This window comes from Scardinius erythrophthalmus (assembly GCF_964197995.2).
Source record: "Scardinius erythrophthalmus genome assembly, chromosome: 4".
Taxonomy (NCBI): Eukaryota; Metazoa; Chordata; class Actinopteri; order Cypriniformes; family Leuciscidae; genus Scardinius; species Scardinius erythrophthalmus.
Window position 1 is genome coordinate 18,385,477 of NC_138224.1, and position 21,470 is coordinate 18,406,946.

A 21,470-nucleotide genomic window follows, 5' to 3' on the forward strand; every position below is an offset into this window, starting at 1 on the left:
GGCGGATTTTTAAAAGTATGTGGTTCACAACACCATTATTGTGCCATTGTTGCAGTAAACTTATACAATGTTCTCGAATGAATTGCACACCAACCTGTTATTGTGACGACATTGCCATCTTCACACCCCTTACGCTGAATGAAACAAACTGTGATTAGTTGTTTTACATATCGTTCAGACGTCCTCTAGTTTGGCCAATGAAAGCTTCAATGAAGTACAGGGGCTTAAGCCGTGTCTCCACCAAAGTGTTTTTTTTTTCACGCGGCTGGCATATTTTTTGTTTATTTTTTGTATTTTTAATTGTTTTCAATGGGAGCGCCGCGTTTTTAAACGCTAAAGTGATGAGCACTCTGCATTTTTTACAGGTCGCCAAAAGTTGAAGAATGTTCAACTTCGGGTAAAACGCAGTGCTCATCACTGTCACTTTTTACCCAACCGTTCAATCACAGTGGAGAAGGGGCGGGACTAATACCACACCGACCAACCGCCACATTCTGCTTGTTCTGCCAGAGAAAATATGCTACATTGTATCGACATTTTAATATAGAATCAACACGGAAACAAAATATGTGTGAAATGAGATACTAGTAACACTTTCGCGGATATTCCGTATCATAACAAGCAAAGTGTCTCAACTGAAAAAAATGCTGCGCTGCCAATACGCTCTCAAGCGCCCACAGCTAGGCGTTTTCAGCAGAGCGCTTTGGTGGACACACGGCCTTAGAGTCCAAGGGCTAAGAGTGGACTCTACGGCCTTAAGAGACACACGGCCTTAGAGTCCTAGTTTTTACGTAAATGGACACTAAGTTTACAACTTACGCACTACTAAATATTTTTGCGTTGCACCATTAAACTTAGTTGAAGGCCAACTCTATGTGTAACCTTAATATTAACGGAAGCCTCCGATCAGGAGTAACGGTTGGAATAAAATAGCAGACTGACTGAAATGCATCAATAAGCTCTTGTTTTACCCGACAGACTTCAATTCTTCAGAAGTATATGATAATGCTGACATTTACACTCGCTTACATTTTAAGAGAAAGAACATTATGTGAAAAGATTACTTTGTTAGCGGCTCTTCAACACAAACTCGTCCTAAATCAGTCCGTGTTGTGCATGTCAAATAAAATCAGTCATAATGTTTTTTTGCATCCGTTTTTATTCATTGATCCTTATTAATTTCCTTTTCAAATACGGTTTCTGAATGTTATTTAGCCTACATAAGTACACATACACTTATGTTATCCATGATTAAGTGGTATCATATTAAATGGAAACTTATTTTTATTTTATTGAGGCAAAAGAAATTCAAATGAAGGATAAATTGAAATTCACAGCATTCCAACAACTTCACGTGTTTGAAGACTGCTATTGGATCATCCAGGGTAAACGTCATATTATGCGACTATGCATTACTTTACGGAGAGCTTACGGACTACTAGCTACATCTGACTTAAGAACAAATGGTGCAACTGAATAAAGTACAGTTACAAACTAGCAAGTAGTTACTAAACCTCTAGTGTGAACTTTACATTCTAATTTAAGAAAGAACTTACGAACGACTGGCACAACCCTACCCAGTCCTAATGCCGTCAGTCTGAAGGTCCGGCTATGTGAGACTAATTCCATTTTGTGATGCAAGCCGTACATAATTTACACAATTTCTAATTTTTCATCAAAGTATTTTGTATTTACTCCGCCCCAGCTCCACTCCAGGTTTTCCATAACCCACTTCACGTTTACTGGTGAAAGAAACCGATGTTTACTGGTGTTTACAGAGGTTTTTTTTTTTTTTTTTTTTACAGCGTATCATCTCAGTGCTGTTGGACTAAATAAGAGCATTCTGGAATTATGTTCTGCAAAATCAATCTAGAGAACCAGAACAGTTCCCTTGATTCCACCCAGTTCCTAGCTCCATACTACTTTTTGTACTGAACTTCCTTAGCACTGAACTGTCAATTTTATGCTATTTTTCATTCTTTCCCACTAAACTATATTCTATATTCCTCTCTTGTCGCCAAATTCATTCTCCAGTTTCTCCATTCTATCTTCTCTTTCATCTCATCTCATTCCGTATCTCTTGCTCCTTCTACTCCTCTTGCTCATTTGTGCCTTTCTTTTGTTCATTCTTTCGTTCATTTTTCACTCTCTATCAGGGAGGGATGTTGGATCGATATTGTGTTTAACATCACCTTTTGGCTGCACGCAGCCTTCAGCTAACAAGTCCCGTACGGGTGACCTTTGACTCATGCGATCGATGCTGGCTCAGGGCCCTCATGGGAGTGCTGCTACGGTACCGGGGACGCTGATAGGGTCGCAGAAAACTGCGGTCAGACATCCGCCACCATTGAGAAAGGTGTCCTCAGGAATGGCAGCCTGAAAGACACAAAAACAGCACTAGGAAGAGGATTCCTTATGTGAGAAGAACAAATGTGCATTATGAGATACTGAAACACAATTTTTAAATGATATTTATTATTTTCTGGGATAATAATACATTATAAATAATGAAATAAAAAGAAATCTTTCATAATTTACTTGGTCATCTTTTCTTCTGTGGAACACAAGGAGTTATTTATAGTACTTTATGTTAAAGTGTCTCTTTTGATACAATGAAAATGAATAGTGATCAAATCTGTCAAGCAAGATCTGTCAATCCCAGAAAAAAAGAAACAATAAAAAGATTTGGACTATAGTACACATGCTATCTGGAGTATTTATATGATGCACATAAAAAGATAAAAAATGCTATGATAAACACCTGTTAATTGGTTAAATGTGAGTAAACAGTTAAAAAATGTAAATGGTAAAAAACATTTTCCTGGTAAATACTGTCTAAATGTATAGTTTTTGTAAGTAAAAAATACGAATTGCCATATAAATTACAGTGAAAAAACAGAAGCCCCTGTGTGACATCATAAATGATAATATTTTATTAAAATGTTTCTTCTTTTTTTGTTATCTACGGAGCCCCCCTAGTCCCACTTTGGCCAAAAAAATTATTATAACTATCTTGTGGCCTCAAGATAGTAACTCGTGGCCTCAAGATAGTAACTCGTGGCCTCAAGATAGTATCTCGTGGCCTCAAGATAGTAACTCGTGGCCTCAAGATAGTATATCTCGTGGCCTCAAGATAGTAACTCGTGGCCTCAAGATAGTAACTCGTGGCCTCAAGATAGTAACTCGTGGCCTCAAGATAGTAACTCGTGGCCACGAGAAAGTGAGTTTTTTCAAGGCGAACGTTTCTTTTAATGTTCCCATGGCGACGCGTCACGCGATTGACCGCAGCCACAATAATACTGTATGACAGATGTGTCGCTTTTATTTCGCTTTTCCTTTTTTATTCAAAATATTCACAAACTTGCTTACCATGTCATCAACTAGCCCCTGAGAGTACGGCGCCACATTTAGAATGTTCAGTGCTGCCAGATCCAAACTGTGCTTTCGCGCATTGGCTGGCGCTGAGCCAGAGTCGGACGCGTTCAGCGCTGTCATCACAACTAAGCAGTTTTTTCAACTTCATAATGTTTATTTTTTGGTTTCAGATATTTAAATACACATAAGCACAAGTAAAACAATACATTTGGAGTTTGTAAAACACACTGATGTCTGTGGAAGCAGCAATAACAATCTATTCAAATATAATTTGCCGACATGTGTTATTCATATTAGACAAACATAGTTCAAGACAAGGAACTATAAAGTTTACTCTATTCTTCTCAGTTCACCGGCCACTTTCTTGCATTTATTTCGGGAGAAACTGATGAATTTACGTGCTGTAAATCCGACTGACAGGACAACATTGCAGCGGCCATCTCATGTTATTATAGATCAAGATTATTTATAAAGGTTTTTAAACGAGCCAGAGTCAGACGCGTTCAGCGCTGTCATCACAACTAAGCAGTTTTTCAACTTCATAATGTTTATTTTTGGTTTCAGATATTTAAATACACATAAGCACGAGTAAAACAATACATTTGGAGTTTGTAAAACACACTGATGTCTGTGGAAGCAGCAATAACAATCTATTCAAAGATAATTTGCCGACATGTGTTATTCATATCCTCCTGGGACCCAGAAAAAATTTTTTTTTTGAATTTAGTTTTTTTCCATGTCATCACACTGTTTAGATCACAATAAACAAATGGTAAAAAAACATTTTTGCAAAATAATATTTTATTCATAAGTTATGCTATGTCCTCTGTAGTGGACGTCAGGACTAAGTTGTTTAAAAAATAAAATGACATGAAATTATATGTATAGGCAAAAACAATGGGATTTTTTTTTCAATCACCAATAAATGTGTGGGTTTCAGGATTTTTTCAACCAAAATTTGTATGAAGATTATTCTCAACTATGTTATGAAAGAAATAACGGAATGAATTGATACACCATTTTACATTATGCAATATGTGGGTAAAATGTCCATAAATTAATATTCCCATTCAATGCAATGTATCTATACACTGCATCTAATTTGCACCTTAATGTGTTCTTGGAGCAACATTTAATGAAAAAAGAAGTGTAATAATTGGAGTAATAATTGGCAACATTTTAATAATAATATCTAATATTTCATAGGAATATTGATGTATAATTTATTTCCATATTCACTTGTTGTGTCTCACAAAATGCCTGATAAACATGATTTAAGTCCTGATGTCCTCTACAGTGGACACGTTTGAAATCAACGCCCTGTTCTGGAACAGAAAATATTTTTTTTATTTGAAACCCCTTAACATTTTCCTGAGATGTTGTTTTATGAAATACAATTTGAAAAGTAGTCCAATTTAAATTATAATTACAATATATTATCATATTTCCATAAGAATGCTACATTTGATCACTAAATTAATGTCAGACATTTTTAAAGACCAAGGAGAAGTTGTTTTCATGGTGAAACCTCCAAACATTTGGTATCTCTGAAAAGTCCTGAATGTGCTCTTTACAGGACACCCAGGTTGTGTCATGTGACATGTATGACGTCAGAGAAATTCCCTAAAATATAATGTCCACTACAGTGGACAAAAGTCTATTCTTGGGTCCCAGGAGGATATTAGACAAACATAGTGCAAGACAAGGAACTATAAAGTTTACTCTATTCTTCTCAGTTCACCGGCCACTTTCTTGCATTTATTTCGGGAGAAACTGATGAATTCACGTGCTGTAAATCCGACGGACAACATTGCAGCGCCCATCTATTATAGATCAAGATTATTTATAAAGGTTTTTAAACGACTAAACACACTCACTTACACGTATGTGAGAATCGAAATATCAGATAGGCTAGTTGATGACATGGTAAGCAAGTTTGTGAATATTTTGAATAAAAAAGGAAAAGCGAAATAAAAGCGACACATCTGTCATACAGTATTATTGTGGCTGCGGTCAATCGCGTGACGTGTCGCCATGGAAACATTAACATGGAAACGTTCGCCTTGAAAAAACTCACTTTCTCGTGGCCACGAGTTACTATCTTGAGGCCACGAGTTACTATCTTGAGGCCACGAGATATACTATCTTGAGGCCACGAGTTACTATCTTGAGGTCACGAGTTACTATCTTGAGGCCACGAGATATACTATCTTGAGGCCACGAGTTACTATCTTGAGGCCACGAGTTACTATCTTGAGGCCACGAGATATACTATCTTGAGGCCACGAGTTACTATCTTGAGGCCACGAGTTACTATCTTGAGGCCACGAGTTACTATCTTGAGGCCACGAGATATACTATCTTGAGGCCACGAGTTACTATCTTGAGGTCACGAGTTACTATCTTGAGGCCACGAGTTAGTATCTTGAGGCCACGAGTTACTATCTTGAGGCCACGAGTTACTATCTTGAGGCCACGAGTTAGTATCTTGAGGCCACGAGTTACTATCTTGATGCCACAAGTTACTATGTTGAGGCCACGAGTTACTATCTTGAGGCCACGAGATATACTATCTTGAGGCCACGAGATATACTATCTTGAGGCCATGAGTTACTATCTTGAGGCCACGAGTTAGTATCTTGAGGCCACGAGTTACTATCTTGAGGCCACGAGTTAGTATCTTGAGGCCACGAGTTACTATCTTGAGGCCACGAGTTACTATCTTGAGGCCACGAGTTACTATCTTGAGGCCACGAGATACTATCTTGAGGCCACGAGTTACTATCTTGAGGCCCCGAGTTACTATCTTGAGGCCACAAGATAGTTATAATATTTTTTTTTGCCAAAGTGGGACTAGGGGGGCTCCGTAGTTATCAGTAATGTACATTGGAGTTTTTTGTTTTGTTTTGTTTGTTTTTTTGTTACATTTAATGTCTATTTTATTGTTTTAGTGTTGTGTGTGTTACCCTGATGTTTTGTGTTTGACCCTGTGCATGTTTTATGAACAGATAGGCTACTTGCAATGAACTCCATGTTTGTTAAGTGACTCTTAACTTTTATTTATTTAAAATTTCTAAATAGTTTTCATTTTATATTGTTTTATTTCAGTTAGTAATTTCAGTATTTCAAATTAAACTAGTTTGTTTAACCTTTTGTGTACCTTTTTCATCTATGATGTATATTCTATTTTATTTCAATTAACATATTTTTTTTTTAATATAATTTACCCTTACACTTATCTAGTAATACAATTATGGACTATTATATATAATACACACTATTTCAAACTACAGTCATCTCTCCCTCATTCTGTCCTTTGTTCCACTTTCTCGCAGGAACTTTTGATTCTATATTTAAAACATCAACTTCTTTTAGAAGAAACGATGGGTGCATTTCCAACCTCGCCACATGATAAACCAATAAATAAAAGATGCATATTTCAAACAATGCACTAATCTGCATCAACATCAAAACACATCTGGATATTAAAGCTTCTCTCTCTCATACTGTAGCTTCGACTAATATAGAGCTCTTTTCAAATGTCATCGCCTTTATTAAAATTACAGACAACGTTTCCCTTGCATAAACATGTATGCAATTACATTCCAATATGTTCAATTTAGAACCAAATGGCAAAACCAGGAAACATATGAACATAAATGACATCTGGCATATATACAGTAGTCTGTATACAGTATATGTCTATTTCTGAACTAATATAATGCACTAAAGTAGGCACCAACCAAAGTGATTGTACTTCAAACGCCCAATTCCATTTGTGGCCTCTTGGGAGTGACCCCGCCTACACAGGACCTAGTGACTGTCAGCCATTAAGCAGCTAGAAGTCCAAAAGGCCTCGCAATAACTGCGGTTACAGGTCCTACAATAGAAACTGCGTACAGTATGTGGGCTACACACTCGAAAACCTTCAGTCTTGGGAAAACCAATTGGGAAACCCACATCAATGGCTATTACAGCTCTCACAAAACACAATGAAGCACTGTCCGCCATATCGCCGCTTTAGTCCATGACCGCACTTTTCTCCCTGAAACAGAAAGTTTTTTTTTTTTTACACTAAATGAGATGTTAGCAGAGGTTGGTGCCAGGTCTGGTGAATGATTTTTTTTTATTTTTCATTTTTTTTGGAACAATAATTGTTTGAAAGTAGAGGGCTCTCATAACGGGAAGCTAATGGTAGCTAATGGCGCCTCATAACTACAACTTGTCCATTTGAATAGCCTAGTGAAACCCTCATTTATACACTATACTCACAAAACTCCACAGAAGCACTTCTAACATGTGCTGCATGCAATCAGGCTATGACAATTACTTGTATGATTCTATGTGAAGGGGAGAAATCGGTTCACTGGTTCATTGGAGAACATTAGGCCAAATACAAATTTATTGTACCCCATCCCTTTCTCAAGTCCATCGTCTTTGAAGAACCCCTCAACATTGCTACAATGTTGGTCTACTTGGTCTATTCATTTCAAATCAAGTCATCTTCATTTATATAGCGCTTTTAACAATGTAGATTGTTTCAAAGCAGCTTTACAGAGATAAACGTATAATTTAAGGTAACAGAGATTGTTTTGGCTTTATAGCGGTTCTTTAATATAGTTATTTTCCAGCTAAAGTTAGTTTTGATTGATTCGCTTCTGTCGCAACGATCATTTGTTATTAAATTAGGGGCCGCTAAGACGACACCATTCTCTCTACACAGACTTTAAACATGAACCTGTGAGAAACGCTGATGGCAGTCACATGCGCATTAAGAATTGGTTCTATAGTTATGTGCGTTTGAATATATGTGTGCAGGTTTGGAATTCCCTACAAACCACGCCTAAACAAAGTACTGGAGTTTCCTTATAATTTTTGATACAGAATTTTATTTTATTTTATCAATTCGGGGTAGGTACGCGAATTGAGTTTCCCGACAACGCTTTATCTGTAGAGTGGTAAAGGGATCCTTAGGGAGAGACTAGTTGGCACTTCAGCACTGCGTTGGATCGGGTCCAGGCGAAGGTCCTTCAGATCTGGATACGGCCTGGATCCGGCAGGCTACGGGAAAACCTCGGGGTAAACAAAGACACTAAAATTAGCGTAGATGCCATTCTTCTTATGATGTAACGAGTACATCAGGATTTATGGGAAGTGTTCCCGGTTCCAGCTGACCTAATCTACTGTATGCAGCCTAACATAGGATTATAGAAGTCTATAATGTATTATGTGAATGCTAGGTCAAAGAGATGTGTCTTTAATCTAGCTTTGAACTGACAGAGTGTGTCTGCTTCCCGGACAATGGTAGGAAGACTGTTCCAAAGTTTTGGTGCTAAATAGGGGAAGGATCTACCGCCAGCAGTCGATTTTGATATTCTAGGTATTATCAACTGGCCGGAATTTTGAGATCGCAATAGACGTGAAGGACTATAATGCGTTAAGAGCTCGCTCAAGTACTGCGGAGCTAAACCATTTAGTGCTTTGTAAGTGATCAGCAATATTTTAAAATTGATGCGATGTTTAATAGGCAGCCAGTGCAGTTTTGACAGAACCGGGCTAATATGGTCATACTTCCTGGTTCTGGTAAGAACTCGAGCTGCTGCGTTTTGAACTAGCTGTAGTTTGTTTATTATGCATGCAGGACAACCACCCAGTAGAGCATTACAATAATCTAGCCTTGAGGTCATGAACGCATGAACTAATTGTTCCGCATTTGTCAATGAGAGCATATGGCGTAATTTAGATATATTTTTAAGATGGAAAAATGCGGTTTTACAGATACTAGACAAGCGACTTTCAAATTAAATATTGGTATCAAAGAGCACACGCAGGTTCCAAACCGACGACGAAGACTCGACAGAGCAGCCATCAAGTGTTAGACAATATTCTAGGTTATTACGTGAGGAAGTTTTTTGTCCAATAATTACAATCTCTGTTTTTTCAGAATTAATTTATTCAATATATTAAAAAAATATATATTTTAAAAAATTTGTATATATAAAATGACTTGAATACACATTCTATAATGAATATGTTTTAAAATCTGAATAAAAAAAAACAGCTTTAAATATTTGAGGGAGAACGTATAAAATGCAAGGGTGATGTCACAATTTTTATTGGGACACACAAATAGAAATAATAAAACAAAATAAATGAATAAGTTGTAAGGTTAGTTAAGGTTGTAAAACGTCAAGTGGTACAAACCTGCAAGAATGAATGAATGATAAAAGAAATCAACTTTTTACAGAAATAAACGGCATATTTTTGTTATTGTTGTTTTGATTTATTATGTTTCTTAAGTTTTATTATTATTATTATTATTATTTATTAAGTGGTAAAGGTAGTTCATGTTGTAAAATGTCATGTGGTTCATTTAGAATGAATGAAAAAAGGAATGAATGAAGAAATGAACGAACGAACGAACGAACGAACGAACGAATTAAGGAATCAATCAATGAATGAAAGGTTGAATGAACAAGTGAATGAGTGAGTGAGTGAGTGAGTGAGTGAAATGAAACAATGAACATGTGAGTGAGTGAGTGAAATGAAACAATGAACATGTGAGTGAGTGAGTGAGTGAGTGAGTGAGTGAGTGAGTGAGTGAGTGAGTGAGTGAGTGAAAAGCCATTAAAGATGCTTGACAATTAATAGAGATATATGTACAGTTTAGTTGCTTGTGTTGCATTTAGTGCATGTGTTTAGTGTATCGTTGAAGAGGAGTACTGTTTAAGCTTAGCAAGTACTTCTCATTTAGTTTATCAAGCGACAAGCTTGTGAAGCATAATGGGACATTTCAGATCATTCTTTGTGGCAGTACAAGAAAGACAAAAAGCCTCAATTACACACTTAATGCACATCCTTTTCTCTTCATTTTGTTGCATTAGAGCAAAAAAAAGTTGTGACTTTGTCAGCAAGTAAAAAAAAAAAAAAAAAAGAAATGAGAAATTGCCCAAAACATCAATTTTATTCCTACCAAAATCACTTAAAACAGACATTGCGTTGTAATTATGATTTCCAAACTCATATCTAGGGACTTTCCAGGAGAATGTGAAGACAGAATAAATCCTTATTCATGAAATTGTATTGCACACTAAAAGCACAAACTTCACTAAAGAGAAAGTAGGCTACACACTTTAAATACTGTAGTAAGTGAGCAAATAATGAGACAAACTACTATCATTAAATTGTTTCTTAATATCATAGACATAATCCAAGCGTTAGCATCTAGATAAAAGTATTACAAAATGTGTCATCACTATTATTTGTGGTGTTGTTTTTATAAGTGAGACTGTAGTCTTGCAAACAAAATAGGACAGACATTATGCAAACTAGGACATTGCTGTATTGATGTCCCATAATACTTTGCACTAAATTGTTTAAAACGTACTCGGTTACTAACGTAACCTCGGTTCTCTCTAGAAGAGGGAACGAGTACTGCGTTTTATCAAAACGCTACGGGAAAAGTCTCTTTTCACGAAACACTGAAGCAAAAAATTATCCTTTAATTTTCATATATGTAAAACGCGTTGCGGCAGCAGCAGTCAGCTATGGCGAGACGGCTTGCTCGCTCATTGGCTGCTCTGCGGCAACTGCTTAAGCCTATCGAGCGAGGCCTGAGATGACATCAGGCCAATGAGGGCGCTTCGCGCCCTCCTCGCCACTTCCCGCCGAAACGGGCGTGGCTTACCTCTATAAAAGGAGCTCGAGAAGGCTGATTCACTTGATTTTGATCGCCGAAGCGAACCAGAGTGAACCGTACGCACGGCAGAGAACGCAGTACTCGTTCCCTCTTCTAGAGAGAACCGAGGTTACGTTAGTAACCGAGTACGTTCTCTTACGAGAGTCCTCTCGTACTGCGTTTTATCAAAACGCTACGGGAACCCCTTGCAAAACGCCGTGCGTGCTGGGATAAAAACACTGATCACCGGAAGCTATTTCAGGCATACAGTGCATAATCACCAGATTGACTCACACAGAGTCAGGGAATAAGGGTGGGAGCCTTAATTCCCTATACTGTAGCGTCGTAGAATAGACATGTCCACAGACGCAAGTATAACATCACATAGACAGGGTAGGGAACCTGAACTAATGTGGAAAATGTGGGTCTTACACAGTTCTGCCCAAGATAGTCGGTAGCGCATTGCGCATGGGTTTCAGCGGTCTGACTAGACGGCTGAACAGATTACACCGACAAAAGCTTAGCCTGTAAGGCGGGAACCTCTAGGTTATAAAACCTGATAAATGTAGACGGCGAGGCCCAGCCCGCCGCCGTACATATATCCTGTAGGGAAATCCCGCTGGACCAAGCCCACGAAGAAGCAACGCTTCTCGTAGAGTGCGCTCTGACTCCCAACGGGCATGGAATGCCCTTGGCAGTATAAGCCAGCGCTATGGCGTCAACTATCCATCTGGATAGACTTTGTTTCGAAACAGCCATTCCTTTGGAACGTCCGCTAAACGAGACAAGGAGCTGCTCTGTCTGTCTGAAGACAGCAGAGCGGGACATATAAGCTCTTAAAGCCCTAACAGGGCAAAGAAAACTCGAGTCCCCTTCCTCACTCGATGCCGGCAGGGCAGCCAGGGAAATGACCTGAGCCCGAAAAGGCGTGTTGAGGGATTTCGGCACATAGCCGTGCTTAGGTTTGAGTATGACTTTAGAGTCATTAGGACCAAACTCCAAGCACGCCGGGCTCACAGAGAGCGCGTGCAGGTCGCCTATGCGCTTCACTGAAGCGAGAGCCATCAAAAACACCGTTTTGAAAGACAAATGTTTGAGGCTAATAGACTGGATAGGCTCGAAAGGGGCACCTTTCATGGCCGCCAGGACCGTAGAAAGGTCCCACATAGGGACTGAAGGAGGTCTGGGTGGATTCAGTCTCCTAGCTCCCCTGAGGAAGCGGATGACTAAATCATTCCTTCCCAGCGACTGACCCAGCGTTGAATCAGAGAACGCTGAAATAGCCGCCACATACACTTTGAGCGTGGAAGGGGATCTGCCCTTATCCAACAGCTCTTGTAGGAAAGAGAGAACCTCCGTTACCTCACATTCGAGGGGTGAAAGGCTCCGAGCTGTACACCAGCCGGAGAAAACCGACCACTTCGAAGCATAAAGCCGCCGAGTCGACGGCGCTCTAGCCTGAGTGATGGTATTCACGACTCCCTCTGCGAGACCAACGGGTATCCGTTGAGCGCCCACACATGAGGGGACCACAGTTCCGGGTGTGGGTGCCAAATCGAGCCCCCGGCCTGCGAGAGGAGATCTCTCCTCAACGGCAGTGGCCATGGAGCGATATCTGCCAACTGCATCAGAACTGGGAACCATGTCTGGTTCTCCCAGAACGGAGCTACAAGCAGCACTGGGCATTTTGTTTTCCTGACCCGTTCCAACACCTGTGGCAGGAGGGAGACGGGGGGTAAAGCGTATAACGGGCAGCGCGGCCACCTTCGGGACAGCGCGCTGTCGGTCTTTGAAAAGAACGCGGGGCAGTGCGCGTTTTCGTGGGACGCGAAAAGGTCCACCTCCGCTCTGCCGAATCTCTCCCACAACAGCCGGACTGTTTGTGGGTGTAGAGACCATTCGCCCGGGGGAACATTGTTCCTGGACAGTCTGTCTGGGCCCACATTCTGAAGCCCAGGTACATGCACTGCTCTCAGCGAGCGTAAGTTGTGCTGAGCCCATAATAGGAGGCGTTTCGCCAGCCTGTACAGGGATATGGATTTCAGACCGCCCTGGCGATTTATGTAGGACACCACAGCCATGTTGTCCGAACGGACTATGACGTGTTCGTCCTTGATGTGGGGACAAAAACGCGTCATTGCGTTGTGCACTGCCAGCATTTCTAGGCAGTTTATGTGTTGGAGCTTTTCTCGTTCCGACCACAGGCCGAAGAACGGTCTGCCCTCAAGCAGCGCTCCCCATCCCGAGGTGGATGCGTCTGTCGACACCATCCTCACTCTCGAGGAAGTCCCCAGGCTTACACCTGATCGGTACCAGTCGTCCGCCATCCAAGGCGCCAGGGCTGAAAACACAGCTCTGATCGACCTTGAGGCGTAATCGACCGGTCGCCCACGCTCTGCGCGGTACCCGCGCTTTCAACCAGAACTGCAGCGGGCGCATGCGGAGCAAGCCCAGCCGGAGAACTGACGATGCTGAGGCCATGAGACCCAGCATCCTTTGAAACTTCCTGAGCGGGGTGAAAGCGCCGCGGCGGAAAGATCTCCCGCGCGCTGAATGAGCAACACGCGCTGTGGTGACAGCCGCGCTGTCATAGACTGTGAGTCCAGAACGACGCCCAGAAACAAAATCGTTTGACTGGGGTTCAATGAACTCTTTGTCCAGTTGACTGTGATACCAAGATTCTCGAGGTGATCGAGTAAAATGGTTCTGTGCTCCACGAGCTGTGATCGTGATTGAGCTAGGATCAACCAGTCGTCCAAATAGTTCAGCACTGTATACTGGTATGTTTGACCCTCGAAGGCGAATCTCAAGTATCGCCTGTGATGTGACGCTATCTGTATTTGAAAATACGCGTCCTTCAGATCTATCGACATGAACCAGTCTTCTCGGCGAACATGCGCGAGAATTTTGCTGGTTGTGAGCATTTTGAAACTGCGTTTCACTAATACTCTGTTCAGCCGTCTTAGATTCAGTATGGGTCTGATACCGCCGTCCTTTTTGGGGACTAGAAAGTATCTGCTGTATAGCCCCCCTTCGCTTAGAGCTGGGGGAACGCGCTCTATCGCCCCTTTGCTTATCAGTTTTGATATTTCGGCTCGAAGTAGGTGTGCTACTTCCAACGAAACCGTAGTTTCGACGCGCGCTATGAAGCGGGGAGGGCGTCGACAAAACTGTAGCGAGAAGCCTCTCTTTATAATGCCTAGCACCCAGTCCGAAACCCCTGGAAGCGCTGCCCATGCTTCTGCATGGCTGGCTAGGGGCTGGATACGGAGCGCGCTCTGTTCGCCGTGCGACAGAGGCGCTTCGGGGGATAAAAACATAGGCGTTATGCCTGTGGCATTTGAGGCGGGGCGCGCGCTTAATACAGCGGGCGGAACGCTCGTCCTCGACCTTACTACAGTGCTTAGCTGAGTGAGGGAGGACTGAGAAAGTCTCATAGGACTCATGTGAGCGAGTAGATGTGGGCTGGGAGCGGGCACATTTACTGCTTTGGGCGCGGTGTCTGCCTGAGCAGAGCGCGCGCTCACAGGTCTCGTTTTTACAGAGAGCCTGTGATCTGTTAGACATAGTGTTCGTGGGCACTGGGAAGCGGGCACTCTCACTATGTTGGAAGCACAATCGACCTGAGTCGATTTATGTGCGCGAGCCCTAAGTGTAGGGCTGTGCTTATGTGTAGTGATGGGCACTGAGGAGTGGGCATCGAGACTACATTTATAGCACCATCGGCCGTGGCCGGGCAGAATGCCTGCGCTCGACCCCGCTGCGGTGTTTAACCGAGCAAGGGAGGGCTGGGCGAGTCCCGTAGGACATATAATGGCCGTTAGTAAGTGTGGGCGCGGGAGAGCGGGCACAATTACTGCAATGAGTGCACTGTCTGCCTGAGCAGTGTGAATGCACACAGGTTTCGTCTTTACAGAAACCACAAGGTATGCAGAACATAGTGTTTGTGGGCACTAGGCAGTGGGCACGTTCACTATGTTGTGTGCGTGATCGACCCGAGTCGAATATATGAGCACGGGCCCTGTGTGAAGGGCTGTGCTAATGTGTAGGGATGGGCACAAGCAGTGGGCATCTTCTGTACACATATAGCATCATCGGCCGTGGCCGGGACTTCGCTCGTGGGCTGCAAAAACAAACACGTCTGCAGTTGCCTCTCGGGGAACAAACAGAGTGATTTGCATTCGGCGGCAAAATATGTTCTGCCGGCAGACCCGAATTCGAACTCGGATCCCCCGCGCGAGAGTCTGATAATCTACCACTGGACCACAGTGAAGATACATAAACAAAGTCAGCGCGAGTATTATCCACACTGGCGTTTGCTTGCAGGCATGCGAGTAAGCACGACATGCAATACTAACATTTTCAGACGCCTGAAATATGCCAGAATGTGAGAAGAGTGGATATCGCCCGGTTTCAGCAGGGCTGAAAACACTCCATTCTCCTTTCGCCAGTGACGCACGGGAACCGTAGAAACGGCGTTCGGTTGCAGGCAAGCGGGTACTACGTGCTCGCTGGCTGCAAAATGCATCTCCGAAGTCGCCTTCAGGGGACTGACAGAGCGAAGCATTGGCGGCATAAAAATATATGCCGCTAGACCGGGATTTGAACTCCGGTCTCCCATGCGGAAAACCTATAATTCCGCCACTGAGCCACAGGGGGATATAGGCTTTGAATGTGAGAAGAGTGGATATCGCCCAGTTTCAGCGGGGCTGAAAACACTCCATTCTCCTTTCGCCAGTGACGCACGGGAACCGTAGAAACGGTGTTCGGTTGCAGGCAAGCGGGTACTACGCGCTCGCTGGCTGCAAAATGTATCTCTGCAGTCGCCTTCAGGGGACTGACAGAGTGAAGCATTGGCGGCAAAGGCGGCGTCAACATGTATTATTCGGCGTTTGCTGGCAGGCAAGCGTGCTATAACAGACTCACTTGCTGCAATAATATTTCCAGTCGCCGAACAGGGAACTGAGAAATATGAGAGAAAAGAGGTGAGACCGACCAACGGTGGGACTGAGAACACTCTTTTCTCCTTCGCCGGTGAATGACGCGTGCGGAGGCAGGGTAGCTTTTCTTGTAACGTAAAGAAAAACTAATCCCGCCGTCCGCTTCCAGGAAGGGCAGCCTCGGAAGGATGCCTGGCGAGTCCTCAGAGTCACCGTAGGCAATTGACTCGGAGTGAGGGCGTTTCGCCGTCAGCGAGCGCGAGCGCTGCATGAGAAGGCGTCTTGAAAAAGACGCAGCTCTTTTAGGGGTGAGTGTTGCAGCGAACACACACACACACACAGAAAACAGAGCAATATAGCAATAAAGGATATAGGCGTCAGAAAGCGCAGCAGGTACGGCTGTAGAAGGCGGCGTTGGCCAGCGGCTTCGAGGGCTCGTCCCGCTGAAGTGCTTGCTTCGAACGACGCTTGCTTCCGTGATCCAGCGATGCGTGCGCTTCGCTGAAGAGATTAAAATCAAGTGAATCAGCCTTCTCGAGCTCCTTTTATAGAGGTAAGCCACGCCCTTTCGGCGGGAAGTGGCGAGGAGGGCGCGAAGCGCCCTCATTGGCCTGATGTCATCTCAGGCCTCGCTCGATAGGCTTAAGCAGTTGCCGCAGAGCAGCCAATGAGCGAGCAAGCCGTCTCGCCATAGCTGACTGCTGCTGCCGCAACGCGTTTTACATATATGAAAATTAAAGGATAATTTTTTGCTTCAGTGTTTCGTGAAAAGAGACTTTTCCCGTAGCGTTTTGATAAAACGCAGTACGAGAGGACTCTCGTAAGAGAACAACCATCGGTGCATCCAATTTCGCGTACTGTCTGAGTAGGGCGACCCTGAAGTATTGCGACCCTTAAAAAAGTATGTACTATATGAATGTAATCTGGATGTACTACATCCATCCGCCATGTTTTCATTATCATGTGACCTACCAACATAAGTTAAGTCGCTTCACTGCCAATCATAAATCCTATCCTGTGGTCTCATGGGATAGTAAAGTATCCATCAAATGCGCACTTCAGTATCTCGTCAGAAGTAGGAGGTCATATGGGGACTTTTCGCCTTCTGTTTTTCAAATACTATGTATTCGGACATACTCTGTTGGCGTACTGTTTTTCGCATACTATATAGTAGGAAAGTATTTGATTTCGGATGCAGTGCATGTTTGATCTACCTACTCACAAATGCAAAGTGTGTAGTACTGCACACTTGTCAGTTTGATTGTGTTTAAGAGTTCAGATCTACAGCACAAGTGTCTGACTATGTCAACGTTCTATTTCAAGCCTGATCCCCATATGATACTTAGCAAACAACGAACTCTGTAGCAGGCAACTTTACCAAAGGGAATGACTTGTTTTGAAGAGGCTTTTAAGAAGAAAGGGGGAATCGATTTCAGAAGAACAGCACCTCGTCAGTTCTGTTTTCTGTCCAAATATCTTAGGTTGTGGATTTGTGGCAAACAAACAGCTGACAGAACCAAAAATGAAAAAGATTTTCCATTTCAACAGCTGCCAAACACACAACCGTCTCAAAGTATGAAGGCTGGAATTTGACAAAAACAAGCTTTTTGGGTCACCGTTAATATGAACATGATACACACGATCTACAAAAATAACAAAATTCACTTGTGAACAAAACATATTTTTAAAGTTTCATTTCAAATCAATGTAATTGTGTCAAATGATGCAAAAAGTAACATATGAAGTTAGCCTTAGCAAAACGGAATCTGCCATTTTATTCCAAAAAAATGTTCCCTTGATTTCCAACAAATACTTTTACATTTTTACAAACAAATTCTATATAAAAAAATGCTATTCCTTTGAATTGTCTACATTATAAAAAATAATAATAATAAAAAAAAAAAAAAAATTCTGCCTTAAATTTTTAAGTACAGTCAACTTGGATGTTTAAGTAATTTCAACTTGAAAATTCAATTGAAAACCTTGTTTTGGTGAGTTAAAGCAATGTAAAAACATAACTTATTGATCATATGATTTTTTTGTGTGTATTTACCAAAGAATCCTGAAGATATAAAGTAACACATGCTGAAAATGTAGCTTTGCCATTACATAAATAAATTACATTTTAAAATATGGCTAAATATATTAAATTGTAATAATATTTCACAAAATCACTGTTTTTACTGTATTTTTGATCAAATAAATGCAGGGCGAGCATGAGAGACTTCTTTCAAAAACATGAAAAACAAACATTTGAACGGTAGTGGATACACCGTTTTTAGGCTTAATGTTGGTGTGTTTTAAGAAAGTTTATTTCATGAAAATCAAAAAGTGCCCATAGTAGAATAAACACCCATTAATGAAAGGAGGAAGTTGAAAGACAATGATTCAAAGAGTGAGAAAAAAAAAGAAGAAAGCAAAGTGAAAGAGAGAGAGAGAGAGAGAGAGAGAGAGAGAGAGAGAGAGAGAGAGAGAGAGAGAGAGAGAGAGAGAGAGAGAGAGAGAGAGAGCTGATGAGGACAGAGTGAGAAAAACTGAGAGAAACTGATAATTAAAAATGGCACCCTAATCCAACATGGCTTCCATCCAGAGCCCTGAGCGAAGGGTGCCACCAGGCTGAGGGCGAAATACAGGACACACAGACTAATATGAGTCTTTATCAGCAAGATTTTCGATGTTATAGAGTGAAAGCGACACATCCGCCACGCTTATACATTTTAGCTGACACAGAAACTGATAACCAAAGTAAAAGCGCTCTCATATGAATTAAACCTGCCTTAAGTCCTTGACCATATTAAAAGTGTGTTATTACAGGAGGATATTGAGGTCACACTCTCTTTGCACTTAATGCACAGTGGACTCTCTGATGTTGTACACCATCATTGTGATCTGATATGAAATTTGTGAGACCTGTGGGAAGTGCTTAAAACGGTACTGTGTGTGTGTGTGTGTGTGTGTGTGTGTGTGTGTGTGTGTGTGTGTGTGTGTGTGTGTGTGTGTGTGTGTGTAATTCAGTGTGTAGGATGACCGCTGATGGGCGGAGGGTCAATAAAGGAATGTAAATCAAAGTGTCACATGGGAAAGAACAGCATCACTGAAAAATAGACAGCTACAGGAAGAAAGAGGGTGGATTTTATGGATGGATAGATTGTGAAGAGTCTTGATTTAAAAGGGAAAACAAGGAAAGAAGCTAATGGAAATGGGAACATGATGATGAAAAATGTAGAAATTAATTGTTTCTTAAAGCAACAACCTAAATGGTGACCATCAAAAGGAACTCTTTTTAAATGTTTCGTCACAGACACACCAAATCAGACAGAGTTTATGTACCACAAAAACAGGTCTTCGGATCTCTTTAGCTCCATATATTGCTCATGTGAACTCAAGAATTGCTCTGTGTGTCATGTACTTGGATGCTTCTGGTAACTTCATGATGATATTCTTGATAAATAAATAAATAAACAAATGAAGTATTGTTCTGTTAAGGAAGTGGGATATAAGACTATATAGAAATTGGTAACACTGTAATATTGGTACAATATGCTAAAAAATTTGGAATTAGGTAATAGCTAACATGAAATGACAACGAACCAGGGTTCATATCATAGCCCTAATTTATTTTATTTTTATTAAATTAAATATTTTTATTAAAATATTTATTACATATTTATAATTAATTTTATTATCAGATGATCAATGCAATCCATCACAGTTCTAATCGCAAAAAAGCATGTCAAAATAACTATTCCCAAACTGTTAATGGTTCATCCAAAAAATGTAATTCTGCATTTTCCTTCACTTTCATGTTGTTTTCGTGTCACCCAAGCATTTGAACGTCCATGTTTACTAGGGCTGGGTATTGACACAAATTTCACAATTCGATTCACAAGCTTGTAATTCGATTCGATTTCGATTACGATTAGATTCAATATTGATTATTTTGGATATCAGGTACAAAACATTGCAAATTTTCTCAAGGAAAACAAATCTCTCAACTATTATTGTAAACTATGGGAGTCAGTTGTAGCCTATTGGCTTCATTAGCCTACTATAATATTGAAGGTAAAAATTAACTGATTTGCGCACTTAAAATACACTTTTATTTATTTTTATAATAATAAAGTTATATGAAATTATATAAAAATTTAAATGGTGGCTGTCATAAAAAAACTTTCCAGATTTATTCAAACACGCATTAAATATTGAAGAACATTAAAAATTATAATGAATATGTAATATGGTGCATATATTTAACAAAATGCTCTTCTCTAGAGTTAATTTTTCTTTTCTTTTCTTTTTTTCTTAATTTTTACGAGTTTATGGTTATATGTTTTTTTCTGAGGTAAATGTGACGTTACATGACATTGTTTACTAAAGTCTTTGAAACACTGATTGAGCGATTCCATGTGACATGATACGGACTTCGATAAGTTGTACTCTATCTTCTAACACACTTTCAGATGCTCATTCATGTTTATTTCGAGCTGTAACTGGTGTTATTAAGGCGGAAGAGAAGATCATGTGCGCTCTGCGCTGCTGCTTCTGTAGAGCTGCGACAGAGCGATCTCACGCCACAGCGCCAAAACGGTAATTATGTTTTTGTATTTCGTAAGAAAATGGACGTAATTTGAAATCTGAGACTTTGTTTCATATCAATAATAACAAAGCACAAAGATTATTGCGATTTATTGGATGGGATGCGCGCAACAATGTTCCATTCATTCATCAACTGAAAACAGGATGACTAATCGATTCTTGGGATTGAAGAATCGATATTGTTTCGTAAATATGAGAATCGATTAAAATCGAGAAATCAATATTTTTTACCCAGCCCTAATGTTTACTACAGTATGCACATCGTTGTAAATTAGTCCATCACATAAAACCATCATGTCTCTTCAGAAGACTTGGATTTGGATTAGACCGCTCGATTGAATATTTTTGACAATGCCTTTATGACATTTGGTGGATCTTTTAAGATTTAGAGGAATGGACTTAAATGGAGGTTTGGCTCACTTGTGGCTCACGCTGTCCGACATGAAGCGCTCCGACAGAGCCACCTTCCTCGATGCGCCCACGGATTTAAGGCTTTACTGAGCGCTATTCAGAGGTGCAGAAGACGTCGCAGGCCATGCGACACTCCGTGACAGGTTGCTCTAAAAAGCAGCCGCCTGGCCGTAACACAGCGCCCCCGCCGCCAGCTTAACAGCGCCGTCAGCCCAGGGACTCTCGTCAGTGCTCGCGCTCTTCGAGCCGCCTCCCCCCTGGGGACCCAGGCCCAAGGTTGCGCTGAATCCTGAGCCTCCCAAGTCTTCCTGACTATGAGAAGACGACGATGGCAGAGTCCCGCTGCGGCTGGACCGCCATCGAAAACAGCACGCTTCGCTCTCGCAGTTCCCACAACAGAGGTGACTGGAGGAGTGTATTTTACAGCCAATGAGTCCGTTACACAACCCGCTCGCCTGTATCCAAATGCC